Source organism: Brachionichthys hirsutus, chromosome 19, assembly GCF_040956055.1.
Source record: "Brachionichthys hirsutus isolate HB-005 chromosome 19, CSIRO-AGI_Bhir_v1, whole genome shotgun sequence".
Taxonomy (NCBI): domain Eukaryota; kingdom Metazoa; phylum Chordata; class Actinopteri; order Lophiiformes; family Brachionichthyidae; genus Brachionichthys; species Brachionichthys hirsutus.
Window position 1 is genome coordinate 11,579,276 of NC_090915.1, and position 18,235 is coordinate 11,597,510.

An 18,235-nucleotide genomic window follows, 5' to 3' on the forward strand; every position below is an offset into this window, starting at 1 on the left:
TGCATCCTGGAGGTCGAGCCGTAGACAGGCAGCTGCAGTTGTATATCCCCACCGCTGTTCTGGTTTCAATCTTTTTTTAGTCTCTGTCTGTAAAACGCAACAACACCGCCCTGGAGGTCTGTTGTTAATTAGCTCTGTGGTGCAGGGCCTGAGGGGTCAGACTCCAGCCATCCATCCCAGCGCTCAGCCTTAGCTGACAGGTCCTCTTTGCTAGTGCGTTAGTGTGTGCCTGACCTGTCTGTGTAATGGCTTATCAGTTTGCCTCTCCTAGTTAGTCTTTGTTGTCTGAAACAATTTAGTCTGGAATATTGACGGTAAATATTGAAAGTGGTTGGTACGCTTGATCTGGCTTACATTTCAAAATCTATTTTATGATTGCAACAAACTGTTACCAAACGAAAACGTATTCATAGTGGCACACACAGAATGAAGCGCTCGTCTGGAATCTGTACTTTTAAAATGTGGCTATAATGAAGTCCTTCTGCTTGGCAATTTATTGCCATTCAAATGGTTTGAATTATCAGTTTAATTTCATACAAAGTGGCTCAGAAATTAGCAGTGATCTGGCAAAATACAGTGGCGCAGACTAGATCCAGAAGGAAGAAGGAATAAATCACATTAGAACATGCCATGCAGTGCTGGCACGGTCCTTCCTGAAAGCACCTGGATGCCTTTGTCATGATGCAGAGGAGGACAAAGACCTGCTGTTTCGTGTTGCAGAGAATGTTTGCAGGAACAAGCTTCAACAAAATTCTGTCGGCAGGCTGCATCTCGTTTTCATTATCTGTCTCCTCTTTCATCTGTTTCTGCTTTTCCATTCTGGAAGTCCTAGCCAATGGGGCCACAAAGGGTTACCCTGGTCCGTATGCTCGAATGTATGTAACCAGAGAGGGTCTAATCACATCCCCTTGGGAAACAAAACAGAATTCAGTGAAATCCCACAGATGCTTTTGTTGGGGCCATAAATGTATTAATCTCATATGTGATTTGTTCAGGTTGCATTTTGTTCTACATTTTTAGGTGTCTTTGAACTTTGAAGATCTTCAAATTAGTTTGCTCATATTCACTATTAGGGGGTTAGGACTGATCAACACCACCTGAGTCCTTGGATACTATCTATCTTATCTATGCATTTCTTTTTGTTGCCTGAATGTGACTCTAATTGTACACTATGTCTGACTGTTTGCATCTTGTCCATCTGATGGCCTCCCTCTATAGCATCCTCCTCTGTGCCCCCTGACTGTGCATACAAATCAACAATTGATGGGTTTTCCTGTGAGCTACACATGGAGTGAAATTATGTTATGCTGTTGTAAATGTGATGGATGGGCCGACACCATCTTTTGGTGGTGTTTCTGAGGGGTAGTCCTCGCCTCCACTACTGCAATATGTTGTCCAACAACCTTTTATTTTTATCAAATCCCACCACATATATTCTCTGTAATTCAACTCGGGTGACTGTGATGACAAAATTAGAGCATTTTAGTACTTTGGCAAGGGGGAATCAGGATGGCAGGTAAAGTTGGGGGTGGTTTCATCACCCAAGATGGAGTTCCAGCCACGGTTGTTTTCTCAATGCCTCAACATGCCCAAGCTAATAATTGTCCTGTCCAAAAGTTTAATTGGGTATGGGATATATTTGATGTTATGTTCTTTACAGGAGTGCTTCTTCAGCAGCTGCTTGTTCCTGTTTCTTTTCATGAGCACTTAGACCCCTACAGTCCAGGTCACACACTGAAGATGAGACAGTTATGTTTTTAGCACAGACGGCAGTGATCTCTGGAAGCTACTGGGGGAGGACAAAGATATGTCTGGACTCTGGGTGTTGTTTAGAATTCTTGATTTCCCCTGCATCTGTGTTACCCCAAATCATCCTCTTGCTGTTATGCCCCTGCCAGGATGTCTTCCCTAATCTCCTCAAAATCCTTAATACCAGTATCCCATGCATCCTTTAACTTGACTAGTTGTGTTTATGTATTAGCATGTGGACGAGGACACCGCTACATTTGTTCCAAATTGATAGAGTAGCTCCAGTGACAGAGAGCAGCCCAAATGTGATCGTTCCTCCCAGGGAGGTCTGCTATCTGAATATAATCCGGTCAGCCTCAGAGAATTGTTATTGAAACCCTCCCCTCAAATAGTTTTTCCAACTATGATGATTTCCCTTAGTAAAGAATAAATGCATACGCTGGATTTAGCGAGGTTGTAGTTTTCAGCTTTCACAGAGCCCACCCTAAGGCTTAGTGGGCTGAGCTGCTGTCATGCCAGATGCAGTGTATTCAGTGTATCCCATGGTCGACACTAGCTGAAGGGCGTGTACCTGGTAGGTGTCTGAGCGTGTCAGTCGGATGCTGGATCGGCCTCCTGCACAGAGTCCTGCCTGTGAGTACAATGTAAATGGAGTTATGCTGACAGACCTGCAGTCTCCTGCAGCCATGTTTTACCATGTTGGATTGTACGCACTGATGGGATTCTTGCTCCTGGATTTAGGTGGATTGCATGTGCAAGGAAAAGGGAAACAGAAGGGAAGCCAGGTACCTCCTCGCGCATTCTCATTTTCTTTTGTTCCTTTGACAAAAATCAGGATGAAAAATGAAGTGCAGATTGTTCTAATGCCTTCTTCTGCACCTGGCAATGCTTTGGCAGATTTTACAACAATGAAATGCTTATCCTCTCAGAATGGCTATTGCTTTAACGTTTGTGTCTGCATCTCTCGGGAAATTGATTTTTAAAGGTCAGGGTTAGACTGACGAGAACTGTCCTGATTTGTGTTCTCATACCCCGTATAGTGGTCAGTGTAAAGTTTCACATGGGAGGTCCTGCTGGCAATAAACTCCCCGACAATGATGGTGTTAATGCTGAGCTCAACCTGCTGAACTACTGAACCAGAATCGAGTCACATGCTCATTTGTCTGCTGCACATGGCAGCCCAGATGACAAGCACACAAAAAGAAGTTCATTTTGTGTTTTGGGGCTTATTCATGTTAATAATCACAAATAAAGATTTGCTTTTCTTAATAGTTTTTATTTATTTATATTATTCTGGACACATAGCTTGTATGCTATTGTGTAATTTTCCAGGCTAGATTCCTTACTGCTGCTTGCAAGACCAAGCCAGTCTGGGAACCTGCACATACCTGAGTCGTAGGTAGATTTACCGACCTTTCCATTTGATTGTAGGGCAGAGTGTTTATTGTCTGTACGAACTGATGGTGGCACAGCCTGCAGCGCTTGTGTCGGGCATTGAGAAATCATAGGCGTCTCATTACTCATAACATTACTCGAGCAGACTGACTCCTGAGGAGTTGACGACACAGCAGTTTCATTCTATAAAATAATTGCCTGCAGGCCCACCAACATATAATGTAAATCTAATCAGCAATGTTTTCCCACATTGGTTGAGAATGCTCTCAGTTCAACGTTTCCTTTATTGTTTTTTCTGCAGCATGTACTAGACAGAGGATTGACATTCCGTTTCTCTCAGACCCTATTGGTGCAACAATGAGCGTTCATAACTAATAAACAATAGAAAAACGAGACAACTCAAAATAAAAATGGGCTAGAATAAAGCAGAAACAATAAACAGAACAACATAATGTATGGCACAAAGCAGTTCTTCAAAGGCCGTAATGCAATTTGGTAACGGTTAATTGGCAGTAGTACAATTATGACAAGGAGCTTTCATGAACACTGCGCATGGAGGGTTTCACCTAAATCCAGCATCCTGTGGTCGCACACTAACGTCTTCTTATTTATTTATCTTATTTTATTTATATTTAATTTATTATTGCAGTGTGTGTGTAAAACTTGTGTGTTTGCTGGAAAATTATTCTTTTCCAAGTATAAATTTTAGTTTCCAAATAATTGTAATTTTTTAAATTAGATTTATCTCAGATTAAATTTGATCTGAAAAAACATGTATTAAGTTTTTCTTCGCACCTAGTGTAACCGGTGTGGTTTCACACATATCGCACATTTCTTTAAAGGTTTTTACCCACGATTCTCATGCAGTTTTTTGGGAATAAACATGTATTTATTTTTCATGTAATTTATGCTCTTTTGTTCTGTCCTGTAAAAGAGGTCAGATTTGTCACTAGTTGATGGTGTTGGCAGAACTGGAGTACTTTGACGCTTTCATCGGACGCCTGAGCAAACGAGACATCTGATCCGATTTCCAGCAGAAAGGAAATCTGGCCCCAAACTGCTGTGGGAATGAGAGACCTTGCTGTTGGGTGTATAAATGTCTGTTATAATCATTTAATCATCATTAAAGGAAAAATCAGGCGTTGCATCAGAGGATAAACCAATAAAACGAGTTCATGTTTTTATATTGACTTCTCACCCTTTGGCTTTAAACATGGCTTAACATTTATATTTGTGTGTGAGATGGCACTCCTTTTTTAAAAAGTAATTTGTTGTACTATTGTACTTTGTTTCTGAGAACATTGAACTTACTACTCCATTTATTTGGTACAAGGACGGTCTTCATTAACCTGACATTTATGTGAGTAATTTGTGTTGTCACTTTGTGCATATTATTTGGGAGAGACTTACGATCAATATAGCTATACACAGACATCAAAACGTCATGCAAAAAAAATAATCACAAATTCCGTCTGTTCTTGAATGCCCTCCACTTGTGATTGTTTTCTCAACAGAATGTCTTTCCACGACAAGGGAGACCTCGAGGGGATGGGACAGTGCCTTCAGGAGTCAATCGGTCCAGAGTTATGGTAGGCCGAGGGGATGTCTTTGTGGTAGACGAAGACACAGACTTGTTAGACCCGGTCTTCCAAAATGGTGGAAAAGTACATTCTCAGTGGAGGCCGTCCAGAAATGAAACCCAGAAGAGGAAGCCTGAGATGTCACCGAAATTATTGGAGGATAACATTATGACAGACAAAAAGACAGACGCCCACGTGAGGACGTCTACACTGTTCTCTGGAAAACCATCTAATGGCATCAGTGATCCGCCAGTACGTCCAGAAATGGCTTCAGACCCGAGAACATCGACAGATTCCAGTAAATTGAGCAAGGAGACAGACGAAAGGTCCCGGCCTGTCTCATCTGCCCCTCGTGTCACCATCTCTGATCTATCTACAACAGCAGCAGCGAGGGAGAGGAGCCCCTTCACCACTGAGTCTAGAGCTGATCACGGTGGTAGGCTGCGCAGAAAGGAGCAACCTGGCATTGTGACTGTTACACACCGAGACAGAGACCTGGTGCTGGGCTCAGATGGTAAAACGTACCGCCTCCAGAGAGGCCCGCCAGGCCCAATGGGTCCTCCAGGGGAAGAAGTGAGTGTCTGTATGGCTGATTGTCCTTGCTTTAATGTAACATATATCACTGTATTCAATACTATTTTTCCAAACAACTGAAAGACAGCAAGACTTTGTCTTTGGCTCGTGATGTCTAAATTGTGCCGTGAGATCTACATTTTTTTGCCTTTATTGTATTAATAATGCATTTTATTTAGCGCTTTTCTAGACAGTCAACGTCGCTTTGCAGAAAGTACATAAGTGAGAAACAACAAAGCAATACAGACAATAAAATATGAACATGAAAATAAATGAGATAAAATGTAAAAAGAGAAATTCGACATTAATGATTAAGGCTAATGCTCGTTTCCTCGTGGAAGAACACTACCTTTGCATGATAATATCTGAGTTATCTGTTGTTAGATGAGATGTAAAAACAAAACAAAAAGAAGAAGCGTTTTGCTAAAAAAAATACACTCCAGCAAATGAGCTGTTCTGAAACCGCTACCGTCTGAATCTGATCAGGGATATTGGCACCGCTCAGGTAAATTGATAATGCGAGCCGAGCACTATGGGAAATGCTCGGTCAGGAAGTCTCAGCGGTTCGTCAAAGCGTTATGAAATGGGACAATCAGGACCTATAGCCGCTAAAGTAAACGATCTGTAAAGTCACTTCACACTATCCAGTGAGAAGGTGGCTGCTGTTAGACGTAGGTCATCAAAGCCTACGGTGTGAGGGTCATGTGGCTGCACTGGCTGATTGGCCTACGACTCACACCTGTTCTCAGCCTCTCATCCCAGACACACCTGAGGCTGATTACGACCGGCCTTCATAAGCCCTGCTCCGCCCGCTGTTCCCAGTCGGCGTACAGAACGTCTTTCTGCCGCTCCTCATCCCGAGGATCTGCCTTTGTTAGAGTTTTGTATTTTGAGCTTGCTTATTTGGTTTGTTCTTTTGGCTGTGCCTTTTTGTTTAACAAGATATTTTCGTTGGGCTCCAGCCACCCCGTAACCCGTGCGCAGCTCCGGGATAGTGACTCGGCTGATGAACATTACAGTAAAGCTTATAGTCACGTTTGTACTGTCTCCGTCCTCTGTTTCTTGGGGTCCTCTCGCACCAGTCCGTAACATACGGGACTGACAGAAATGGAAACAAACTGCACATCTGGTCACATCTGGGTCAGTCTCTAGAGGCATTCTGCCATATAATCCACAGAATCACTCAAATACGATTGAAGAACCCTGTAGAGAACCTGAAGGAAGTCATCCTGTTGATTGTCTCATCTGAAAGAGGATGGAGAATGGATGGTGATGAATTGTGAAAGATACCCAAACTCCATAGATTTCCAACCGTACAGCTGTTTGTTTGATGGGTGATGAAATCTTTTGTGTATCCTTTGTGTGTTATTGTCTTTTGAATGTGTTTATACACGTTACTGTTACTGTTTTCAAAGGGACTTTGCGGTGAGCGTGGCCTGCCTGGGTTTAAAGGCAATCAGGTAAGAGAACTTTGTTTACAGCATAATGGTCTCGGTTACCTGCACCTCTGAAAGGGTGTCTGAGGTTGTGTCTTGTTTTAATTTACACCAGAGCTCAAATGTTCCTTCAAGTCTTCTTGATATGTTAGCCAAGGCAGTGCTAATGATTCCATGCATTGCCTAAATTAAAGCATATTTTTAATCACCATGGCTGGCCAGTAGCACTTTGTTTCAATCTTTCACAGGGCAAGAGGGGCCCTGTTGGGAATCCAGGAAGGAAGGGGGAGCACGGACCTCCAGGACCAGCAGGTTTACCAAGCTTCTATCTGTGGAAGAACACAGTCGAGGAATGGACTGCTTTTCAGGTAAGCACAATGTGATTTAAGCTTTATTTTTTAAAGAAAATATTTAATGAAATAATAGCATAAATATCTTCTAATTTTTGTCATACATCTTTGTATAGAATTTATATATATATATATATATATATATATAAAGTAGGTAGTGTGAATTAAAATGATTGTATTATCTTTTGTATTTGAAACAAAAATGGGGATATTATGATTGATTTGGAATTCTGGCCAACAATAAGTAGTGTTTGGAATGCATTGGGTACTAGAATGTCTAAATATATATTATCTAACGCTCTGATTTTAGAGTTTGCAAAGACATTTTCTTTCAATCGGAGGGACTTTCCCCTTGTCTGCACATTGTGTGCAGAACTCTGCCATGCATTTCTTCATGCAAATATTGGTAACCTCGCCCGGTCCCTCGTGTTCCTTTAAACAAACTGTGTCTCTAGTCGAATTCCTTTGATAAGGCGACTTTCTGTCGCTTTTCTGTCCGTAAGGTCTTTAACATTTCATTGTCAGTTACCTCAAAGAGACACTGGACGTTAAATGTTTCTTGTAGTCCCAGAAGTTCCATAAGATCCCCACGACTATCTGTTAAACCTTTGATCCTGCAGTGGTGATCTGTGGAAGACCTAATCTGTTTCATCTCTCTGCCGCAGCTTGATGCTGTAGAACCGATCCATCAGTAAGTCAATGTGATGGACAGCTGCAAGTCTGGTATTATATGGCATAAGTCCATTTGTCTTCTGTGAAGGGAATGACTGTGCTAGATAATGTGACCAACTCGCAGAGGTCAATCACATACCTCCAGTCATGCTGAATGGGGATCAGTGATTAGACAATGATAGATCTTCTGTTCTCATTTGCTTTCATTGTGTAAAATAACCAGAGCATTTCTATTTCCCTTGTAGAAAACCAGATTCTACCAGTTGCTTCGCAGTGGTTGGCCTGTAAGTATGATGTGACACGTGATTCACTTTGTTGTTGGGGATTTAGTTGTTTTGTCAGTTCCTGCTGACCTGAAGCTGGGGTCCTCTTTGTGAGCTTGCAGAATGAGGAGGGCCCTGCTGGGCCACCGGGAGAGATGGGCAGACCCGGAATACCGGTTAGAGGAGGACACACACAATTATAAATAGAATTAAAAAATCTGGACACTGTACACTTTTGAATCATTTTCTCACTGTCCATTTATTCTAAATGATAGAATCATAACATTTTTCCTTTCCTTCTTAGGGGCCACCTGGTGAACATGGGGACCGAGGACAACCTGGGATCCCAGGAGAGATGGTGAGCAACTAAACCAGCCCCTCCTGATTCAAGTCTGACTTTCAAAATATATTTTATTTATTTATTTATTTTAAAACTCAACTCTCAAGTTAGGATTTTGATATTCAGAAAATGCATTTTCAGGGTAATGGGTTGTCATCAAAGGATTTGATAAAGGGTGAAAACAGTGGCCAACAGCCAGATACGGTAGCCCGAGCGGCCTGTCAAGCTAGATGAGACAAAATGTGTTCCTCTTATTCCTTTGAATTCCTTTTATATGTCTTTATCGTTGTAGAATCACTGGATTTATTACAATTTGAATTCCAAAAAAAGTTTCGATGTGGTAGGTAAAATTGTTGAAAATAACTGAGTCCACCGCATGCTCTTCTCAGCTCATGCCAGTTCATTTGATTAAAATGAGAAACGCCCAAAGCGCTGTCTTCATCGTGTGAGGTCACAAGCCTCCACCCTGTCCATTTAACCTTAGTTTGTGTCCGCTGAACACCAAGGTGCATGCAAAGTGGCATGGATGGCACACGAAGCAAACACTGAGCCAGGCATACGTGCAGTTCCATCATCGGCCTCAGTGTGACGCAAGTCAAGCCGGGCTATGTTCCATGAACTAGCAGCTCTGAGGACCAAACATTGGGCTGATGCCGCACTGCTCCACCAGATCTATGTTTCTCCTGTGCACAGGAAACAGAAGCGGTTTGAAGTGCTTCCCTCGTTTACGCATCACCCTCTTCTCTTGTATCTGAATTTAAATTTGTTTTGAAACAAACTTTTAATATTTTCTGTCCTTCATGGTACAATTCAAATCTAAAATCTACCATGAAGTTTAAACATCAGTTATTGAAATAAATAATAATTTCTAATCACCTAATTTGAAATTATAATTATATTCAATCTGAAATGATATCACATGGCCAGCCAGTTTGAAATAGAAATCCTCATTAGATTCTCGACTACGTCTGCGTCTCCCTGCACGGAGTTTGTCTATTTAATGATCGACAATTATTGTAAAAGGATTTCATACGGAGTTCCAACCGCAGTCACTTCTGACCCTGATGTTAAATGAGGCTCGTAGTTGCAATAAAAAAGTCACTTTGAATGGATCAGTAAAGATATATGGACATTTTATGTTTATTTTCCCATAAATAGAGTATGACAAATTCGGTCTCACTGGAAATTTTTGATGTTGCTCAAAATTGAAAATTAATTTCTGAGGTATTTAATTTAACGACTGCCCATACATGATGATTTTGTAAAAATAAACCCGCCCTTGGATCCAGCGATTGACTGTCAAGTTAAATGAAGCGTAACATAGATGTTGGAGCCAATCTGGTGTGGTTAAAGGGAGTGGGGAAACTCCCTGTGAGGTAATCATTCTCATATTGAGGGAATGAGCGATGAAAGGATTACTTCAATATTGGAGTCTAAATTCGATTGCACAGTTGTCTTAATTTGTCTCGCGTTATGTCATAGGTTTCTCATTCTCTCACGTCTTGCCATATTGTGCAACTTCACATCGTATTTGAAAACCTTGGATGCAATTTGTTTTGGCTGAAAAGCTCGTCATGGTACATTTAGCTGAATTTAAAAGCCATTTGGAGACATGGAAACATGAGTCCTTGAAGTTCAGTTTGATGCTGTGGAAACGTTGAGGCTGTCGGCACTTATTGTGTGAAGTGTCGTCAGAGGAATAGAGTTGTTAATGGTGTGGTGTCGGATAGTTGGACTCCCTTGTTCAACTATCAACTAGTTTTTGTACAGCACAGAATATAGATATATGTATGTAGCCTGCATTAAAACACCAAGGTTAAAATATGAAACTAGTACACGGCTGTTAAAACAACGTAATTAATCTCATATTTCCAGATGTAAGATTTTAATTTGTAGTTTGTAGTTTTAATTTGTAGTTTTGTAAACCGAGGGCTCTGTACTCACCCAAAATAGGTCACAGAATAAATAGCATTATTTTTGCAATCTAATCCTTTTCCTTTACGTGCTCTAAAAAAATGGGAATAAATCAATCTCGGGGGAAGAAAATGACATTCACAAATAATGAATGGCTGCACAATGACAGACAATGCCCCGCTGAATTTCAAATTCATCAATTGAGCCTCATCAGGGAGATATGGGTGAGAAGAGTGACAGAAAGAAAGTGAAAGAAAAATACCCCCCCCCCCACCACCATTTATTCCCACCACCAAGAAACCCTGAATCACCAACTCAACAGTGATCAAAATTCAATTTTATACGGGCAGTTTACAGATGATGAAATTGTTAATCAGTTGTCATTTTGAAAATCAAGCAGAAACACCAAACCAGCTTTTCAAATCATCACAACTGGATGATGTCTTCAGCCTCCCTTTTATGATAGACCAATGACAATGAGAGCAGGATATTTTGGTGACTCCCTGAGCTCCCACCACAGGCTCTTCCGTCATCAACTGTGAATGCATGAATGCTTTCCACCTTCTTCAGCCAGCTATTGTATGCAACAATTTTTGTTCAAGTAGCGCCTCATCAACCTGATGAAAAGCTCTGTTGGGGGGGGTCCTCATTATACAAATGTGTAATTTATAATGTCACTTTCCCAGTGAGAAGCTCATTAGGGTTCTTCTTGCACTTCTTTGACTTTTACTTTGTCAGTTTTGAATTCACGGGGTTTCCTAATTAAATTGCCAGATAGGCTGATTTTAAAAAGTGTAACAGTTCTTTAAACACTTTCTGTTGTCAATAGGGAGAGTGGGGTCACAGGGGCCGTCCGGGAAAGGCAGGGCCACCAGGGAGAGATGGCGAGGATGGTAAAGATGGCCTGCCAGGGCCGCCTGGTGCTCCTGGTTCGCAGGTGGGCACGTCTATCTTTAAAATATACTGCAAATATTACACAAACTGCATCCTGTGTTTCAGCTTGGAAGTTATTGTTATTGCAATTATTGTATTATTCTATTTATTTCAGGGTCCCTGGGGTTACAGGGGAACGCGAGGGGCCACAGGGGAACGAGGTGATGAGGTGAGGAAGGGAATGGCACCACTGCTGTTTATTTAATCTCATTTAAGTTTTAGATTTACCAATTGTGAAATTGGAGCCATAAAAGGTAAGGTTAAACGTGTATAAACTTACCTTTCAGCTCTTCAGCAAGAAAAACTGTATATGGGTCCGTTAATGAAGTCGTGATCACCTCCCAAATGCAATCGCAATTATGCTCAACTATTTTCTGCTGAAGAGAAAAAGCTGGCATTTTTATGAGTTATGTAGTTCATGATCTGCTTTAAATAATATTTAAACTCTTGTAAGCCGAATATAATGAGACTGGCATTATCTTAACGTTGTTCTTAATGTTGTTCTTCCCTACGGCTGCAGGGTTTCATTGGTCCCAACGGTCCAACTGGAGAAGTTGGTGAACCTGGTGTGAAGGTACTGAATATTCAATTTACATTTTTCAAGTATTTTAAAACGTTTTTCTTACCTGAACGACTCATGTTGGCCAGCATTAATCAAACAGCCAGAATCCATCAATGGTTCCGTTGTACTGCCTGTAGCTTCTAGGACAGGGTGGGATTGTGTAATAATCTGCTTTTTGTGTTTGAGGGCTCAACTGGTGAGCCAGGCCCGCCTGGTTCTGTCGGACCACGAGTGAGTGTCCTGTACTCTCCTTTGTGTTTGTGTGTTTGACATTATTTTCATTATCAAAGGAAAGTAGGATGTTAATACACCCCCCCCCCATCTGCTTTATCCATGACACTGAGCTGCTTATGTATGTTCATCTTCATGCACTACTGGATGAGAGTTTAAATTTAACATTAAGGGCCGTCCTGGTGTAACATGTCTTACCCATCCAGCTGGAGGAGTTTGTGAGACAACACTCAATCCTGTAGCCTTTTAAATCTGTAATCCAGTCTCTTTTTGATCTTTGATTCTTCTTGGCATGAAGCCAGAATCTCAGCCCTCATATTATTAGCACGTGCACGCTGACCTTTTGGAAGTCGTCTGATTGGCTAATCATCCCAGATAATGTTGTGCCTTCTGTGTGTTTTAATGATGTGTTGTTATTTCTTTGTCATTGAATACATGAATCTTGTCCACAGGGGCCTCAGGGGGTCCAAGGCAGATGTGGACCAGAAGGTCCCATTGGACCAGACGTGAGTGATGTCTGTAATAAATTGTCCTTAATCTTAAGGCACTTGTTCTGTCTTTATTTTCTTTGTTGTTCCTTTATTGCGTTAACCATGTGTTAATCCTTACATTCACAATAAAAAAGTAAAAGGTCATTCTTCAGAAGCGCTGCGGTCATGCCAGTCGATTCCACTAAATGTTAATTTAGTGCATTTCTTATCACTTTGATGATGATGATGAATATATTTATTAGATAGAATGTTAGCGTACAAATACAGTCACACAGTAGTATGTATTACAGTACAAGTACAGTCAAACATCCTGTCTAAGAGGAGCATTTCTAAAAAGCCCTTGCGGTCTTGTTTCCGTTGAAAGTCCTTAGTACATAAATCATCGACATTTAACAGTACAATTTTCGCAATACAATTTTCTCTTCTTCCCTGTTTCCTATCATTCCTTGTATATTAAGGGTTAGGGTTAGGGTTAGACAACACAACATCTTAAAATAATACTATTATTCTTAAAAATGTCCTTAAGAGCACATTTAGTGCATTTATAAATGACACAAGCTTCAGGTATGCTCTTTCATGTACGATTTACGAAACAGCAATTTAATACAATGTCTAACAAACTATTGCCAATTACCTTCTCAAAGGAAATCTTTAAATCCTGAGCGTCAACACATCATTGGGCACATTTGATTTGTCTTACGCTGGCTTATGGAATTTATTACCACACCAAATAAAAACCCAATATTTTAGGTACTCCCTTAAAAGGTTGCTGGCTGAGGGTTTGGTTTATCTGAGGTATTTAATATTGGATTTGAATGTCTGTTTATATTCTATAATAACTAAAAATTGAATGCATTATTGATGGTTTTATAAACGTGTTTTTATAAGGGGGAGAGTGGACTGGATGCCCCCCCAGGTCTGCCAGGGCCACCGGTAAGCAGACGTCCAGATTAGTACGCGTTACTGTCAACAAATGAATGCAAATATTTAGATTTGATTGTTTTCATGGCAGGGTGCACCAGGTTTTGCAGGAGAAGTTGGTGCTCAAGGCTTTAATGGCTCAAGGGTAAGATTACAAATTAAAATAAAAAATCTAAATGAATCTTTCCTCATTGAGAAATCTCACACGTGGCATTGAGGTAGAATGTTTGGGGATGTTGTTGTAGTAATTTAGCCATGAGTACCATGATGTGTTCCCGAGTTCAGCATGAACTTGTCAGAAAATTGAGGTAAAAAGTCGTGACAAAACTCAAGTTGTCTTTTTAGGCAATTTTTTGAAAACAAATTGCATTTAAGATTAAAAAAAATGTGTCAATAATAAATGGAGTGAATGTAAGCATTAGTGTTGTAGTTTATGCCTAGAAAGTTCTGGTCTGAAGCTGCGCCTCTAAGTGCTTTCATAGATCAGTAGTTTATTGTTCCTTTCAGGGAGACCTGGGCCCCGCTGGCAGCGTCGGCCCCAAAGGCCCGCAGGTATACTTCTTGTGAAGTTATATTTGCTACAGCTATTTGACTTGCAGGAAATGTTTAGACACTGTTTGATTTAAAATGTGTTACTAGGGGCCTCCAGGTTTGGAGGGACAGAGAGGACCCCCCGGACTCAGAGGAACCCAAGTGAGTACAGGGTTAGGGTTACGCCTGACAAGGTCAAGACCTTGAAGACTGTGGTTGTTGAGGTGTTGCGTAATACTTCATTGACTTTGCAGCCATTGAAGTATTACGCTGATACTGTATGTGCTTTGTGACAGGGTCTCCCGGGACTGATCGGCGCTCCTGGACCTAAAGGAGATCCCGTGAGTTTGTCTGGATGCACTTTAAGCGCATGGAGTTTAATGAAAAATCCTGAAAATCAAAACCTGCTCCAAATATTTTCACACAAAAAAATTATGAAATCTCCCATTCAAAAATAAAATAACAATTCGACAGGTTGACTTTTTTTAGTGGATGTTCTCCATTGTTATGTCATGAATAAATTACTTAAGGTGCTGGTTAGAGCTATCAGTGTGTTTCAGCCTCAAGAAACACGCTTTATTTCTGTTCACACAGATAATGTGAGGAGTTGAGAAGGTGTCTGTTTGACCATGAAGGACAGAGGACACGTTGTGTTGCCATTGCTTACCCCTCTGTTGTTCTTTTCATATCAGGGGCCTGTGGGGACCATGGGTTCCCGGGGAGATTCTGGCCCTGAGGGGCCCATGGTGAGTTGCACTTACATTCTCCAGGTGCTTGCGTCATTGCATTGCAGTCAAACATATGCATATGAACAGACGCGTGTAATGCTGCTGTGGGCAACTATCTACAGTGTTGGTACTTGGATACGCTGTTCTATTTACTCATTGAGCTCTGCAAGTACTGTTTGTCTGTCTCACAGCGCCATCTCCTGGTTGTAGAGTCTCTCTGGCTCATGACGTGATGCTGAGAGATATTGGAGCGAGTGTTCATTCCACAGAGTTTTTCTTTATTCAAGCTTTTTTTTTAAATCACCATTTAATCTTTGATTTATCTTTAAATTAATCGTAAATAAGCTGTGATAACTTTGTCTTCTTTGAATAATTGCCTTTTAAATATGCTTACTGTGCTGTAGTATTTAATCATCATTACCCTTTTTTTGGGATTGTTTCTAGGGAGCACAAGGGGAACGGGGTCCTCTGGGTTTCTCCGGCGTATCGGTATATACCTATTATGTACTGCATGTAACAATATTACATGTTTATGGAGAAATATGATTGGTCTCACATCTTGTTGGGCATTCGCCTCTTTACAGGGTGACGTAGGACCAGATGGTGACAAGGGTGATCCGGGACCTGAAGGCGATAAAGTAGGAGCCTGTTTAATAACACGGAAAGAAGAATGTTAGACTTCCTTATAAAGATAGTCAAAGACTGATGTACAGTATAAATATCACTCACACACACACACACCCTTGTTATCTCAGGCTGTCTTCTTTGGGCTTTGACTTTTTACATTCAAAGGGCTGTTTGGTGCTTTATTTAACTCTACGATGACAGAAACACGATGATCTTTAGTCAAGAGGAACAAGATGTTATAATGGAGGAATATTATTTTAGATTTATTTTTTAGATAATTAAATATTAGAATTAGCTGAATTAAATATTTGGGTTCATATGTTGATTATATAACTCCCAGCTGTGTAGAGATTCTAGACTAAGTGGATGCAGGATATTTAACCATTACACCTGATAATCACACTCAAGTTGATCTCTGGTCGAATATATGAAACTTAGAAATCACTTTTTGGCCAAGTCAGAGTGAAAGCAGTATTATTACATTGTTTGTGATAAACATAAATACACGAATCAATTCACTAATCAGTCTGACTAAATGATAGCAGAGTCTGCAGCAGCTGAGATGACCCTTCCAGGGGACAAATACAGGATCAGACAAACAGTCATAATTAAATAATGGCATAATGAGTGGACTATTGACCAAGAAAAAGGAGTCATTTGCTATTTGTCATTTTCTTTCCTCGTTGGTTGTTGTTTTTAATCCGGATTTGCTGTCAGTGACTCGTGTGACAGGATTGGACCACTTTAGTCCTTGTTTTTTTTTAAAAAAGGATTTTCTCTTACAAATAAATCCAGTCCTGTGAGGGGTGCTTGGAGATAATGTGGTCTTCCAGTGTTTTCTTGACAGGCATTCTTTTGAGTCTGACGACTGCAGTGTTTGACTGGCAGCAAGTAGTAATTATAATACTCAAAACTAAAAGACTTCACTTACAATTTATCCTGAAGTAAAGCTTTCAGAAAATCCTCTCTGCCATACCACATTGCTAAAATAGTTTTTCTTCATGTTTTCTCAGGGTGCTCATGGAGCAGCAGGTATTAGGGGTCCTCAGGGAGAGAGGGGCCCCAGCGGCTTCCAAGGTTTCCTAGGCTTCAAGGGCCAGCCGGGGCCCACAGGAACAGAGGTACCCTTAACTCTGTTTGTTTGGTTTCGGTGCGCTACTGATTCTGTTCGCAGCACTGAACACTTGATGCTTTCAGACCAGACCTGCTGCATCTCAGGTCATGAATGAGCGGCAACACAAACGCATAACGCTCCTGATGACGCAGCGTGTGTTTGCTAGCAGTTGTGTTGGTGTTTTATTGATTTACGGCAGAAATAAGTGAGGCAGTCTGCATGCAACTTGTTTTCTTTTTGTTGAGGTGAACGATAGTACTTGGTGCAACCAAAAAAAAGATGAGCTTGACTTACTTTTTATTTATATTCAGGGCACGCTCGGTGAAACTGGTCCTCAGGGTCAACAGGGCAGCCGAGGGTTAAAGGTCAGTGATGATTTGTGCTTCTGAACCCTAAGAAGTATCAAATAACTTCCTATGTTTTATACACGCCTAACTGCCTCTGCACTCCACGGGAATGGAGTGTACTTTGTAGCGTTAGCAAAGTGTAAGTCAAAGTGATTGCGTCTCTGTGTGACGTTCAAGTTTTAATTAGAATATTCATCACAGCAGAACTCGTGCTCCAATTTCTATAATCGATTGTTGTAGAACAAAATGATTCAGACAAATCATAAATAAGTCTGAGTTCATAGTTGGAGGAATGATTCCAAATATTTTCCTCTAAAATATTAACGTAGGCAACACAGTGGCACAGTAGTTAGCGCTGTTGCCTAACAACAAGAAGGTCACAGGTTCAAATCCGACTTTCTGTGAGGAGTTTGTATGTTCTCCCCGCACCTGCGCGGGTTCTCACCGGGTTCTCCAGCTTCCTTCTGCCTCTCGACAGCACGACCCGCAACCCAGCAATGAGCAAAGCTGTTAAGAAGATGAATGAATGAATATCAATGTACCGGCTCTTCAGTTCTGAATGCTCAGGAAACTGAACCATCGTCTTCGGTGCTGCAGAGTCTGTCTGCAAAGGCACCACCTGCAGAGGGAACATTTGTTGATTTGCAGTGGTGACTTTAATGATGATGTCAAGTAGAAAATAAAAGAGTGCTTTCTGGCTCTATGACAAGAAAACAATCTGCATCATCATCATCATCATTATTTTTGTGAAAGTAGAAATGTTGAAATATGTAACTTGATACTTCCACATACCATTTCTGCCCACGTTAAGAACAAAGATCATGAGAATATACAAGGTAAAACCGTGACAAGCGGAGGGAGTGCTGTGTTTGTAAATCTTGACTTTCAGCCAGTCATTAATATATCAACCGTCTTCTAGGGGGGCAGGGGACCGGTTGGACGAAATGGCAAACCAGGACCCAGAGGGAACAAGGTAATCATGGAAATGATACGACAGCGATGTGAAAAAAAGCTTCTGCTTATGTTATGTATTTATGCACAGCTAAGACCTGTGTGGTTTTGTTCCCAGGGCCGGATTGGACAGAGGGGCCACGCTGGCCCCCAGGGCCCGCTGGTAAACTTTAAGCCCATTTGAAATGTTTCCACGCTTCAGTTGTTTCTGGCTTTGCTAAATCTTATTACATGAATATTGGTATACGAGGCCCTAAGACTGAATATAGGAGGGCATTTATACTTCTAATATCAGATCTCATTTTCATCGTTTTATCATCATTAAACTAATTTATTTGGCAGTCGGAAGATCTTAAGGCCGGTAAAACTCTATATTAAACGGTGTTAGCAGCCACATTAAACTACAGCTGTCCTCTTTAATCAGCTGTCACTATGAAAAGGCATGAAAGCAGTCGTTTAGATTTTGTTGAATTGATGTCAGACCACACCTGTCAGATGAACAGTTTGAACAGCTGTTTCTGGTCGAT

General features: G+C 41.1%; 1 long non-coding RNA gene across 1 annotated transcript; it reads left to right on the forward strand.

Moving 5' to 3' along the window:
* Positions 1–8,348: 8,348 nt before the first annotated feature.
* On the forward strand, positions 8,349–11,365 carry LOC137908134 (uncharacterized). The gene is made up of 3 exons (XR_011105961.1): positions 8,349–8,376; positions 11,102–11,209; positions 11,321–11,365. It is a non-coding gene; the product is annotated as an uncharacterized lncRNA (long non-coding RNA).
* The last annotated feature ends 6,870 nt before the right edge of the window (positions 11,366–18,235 follow it).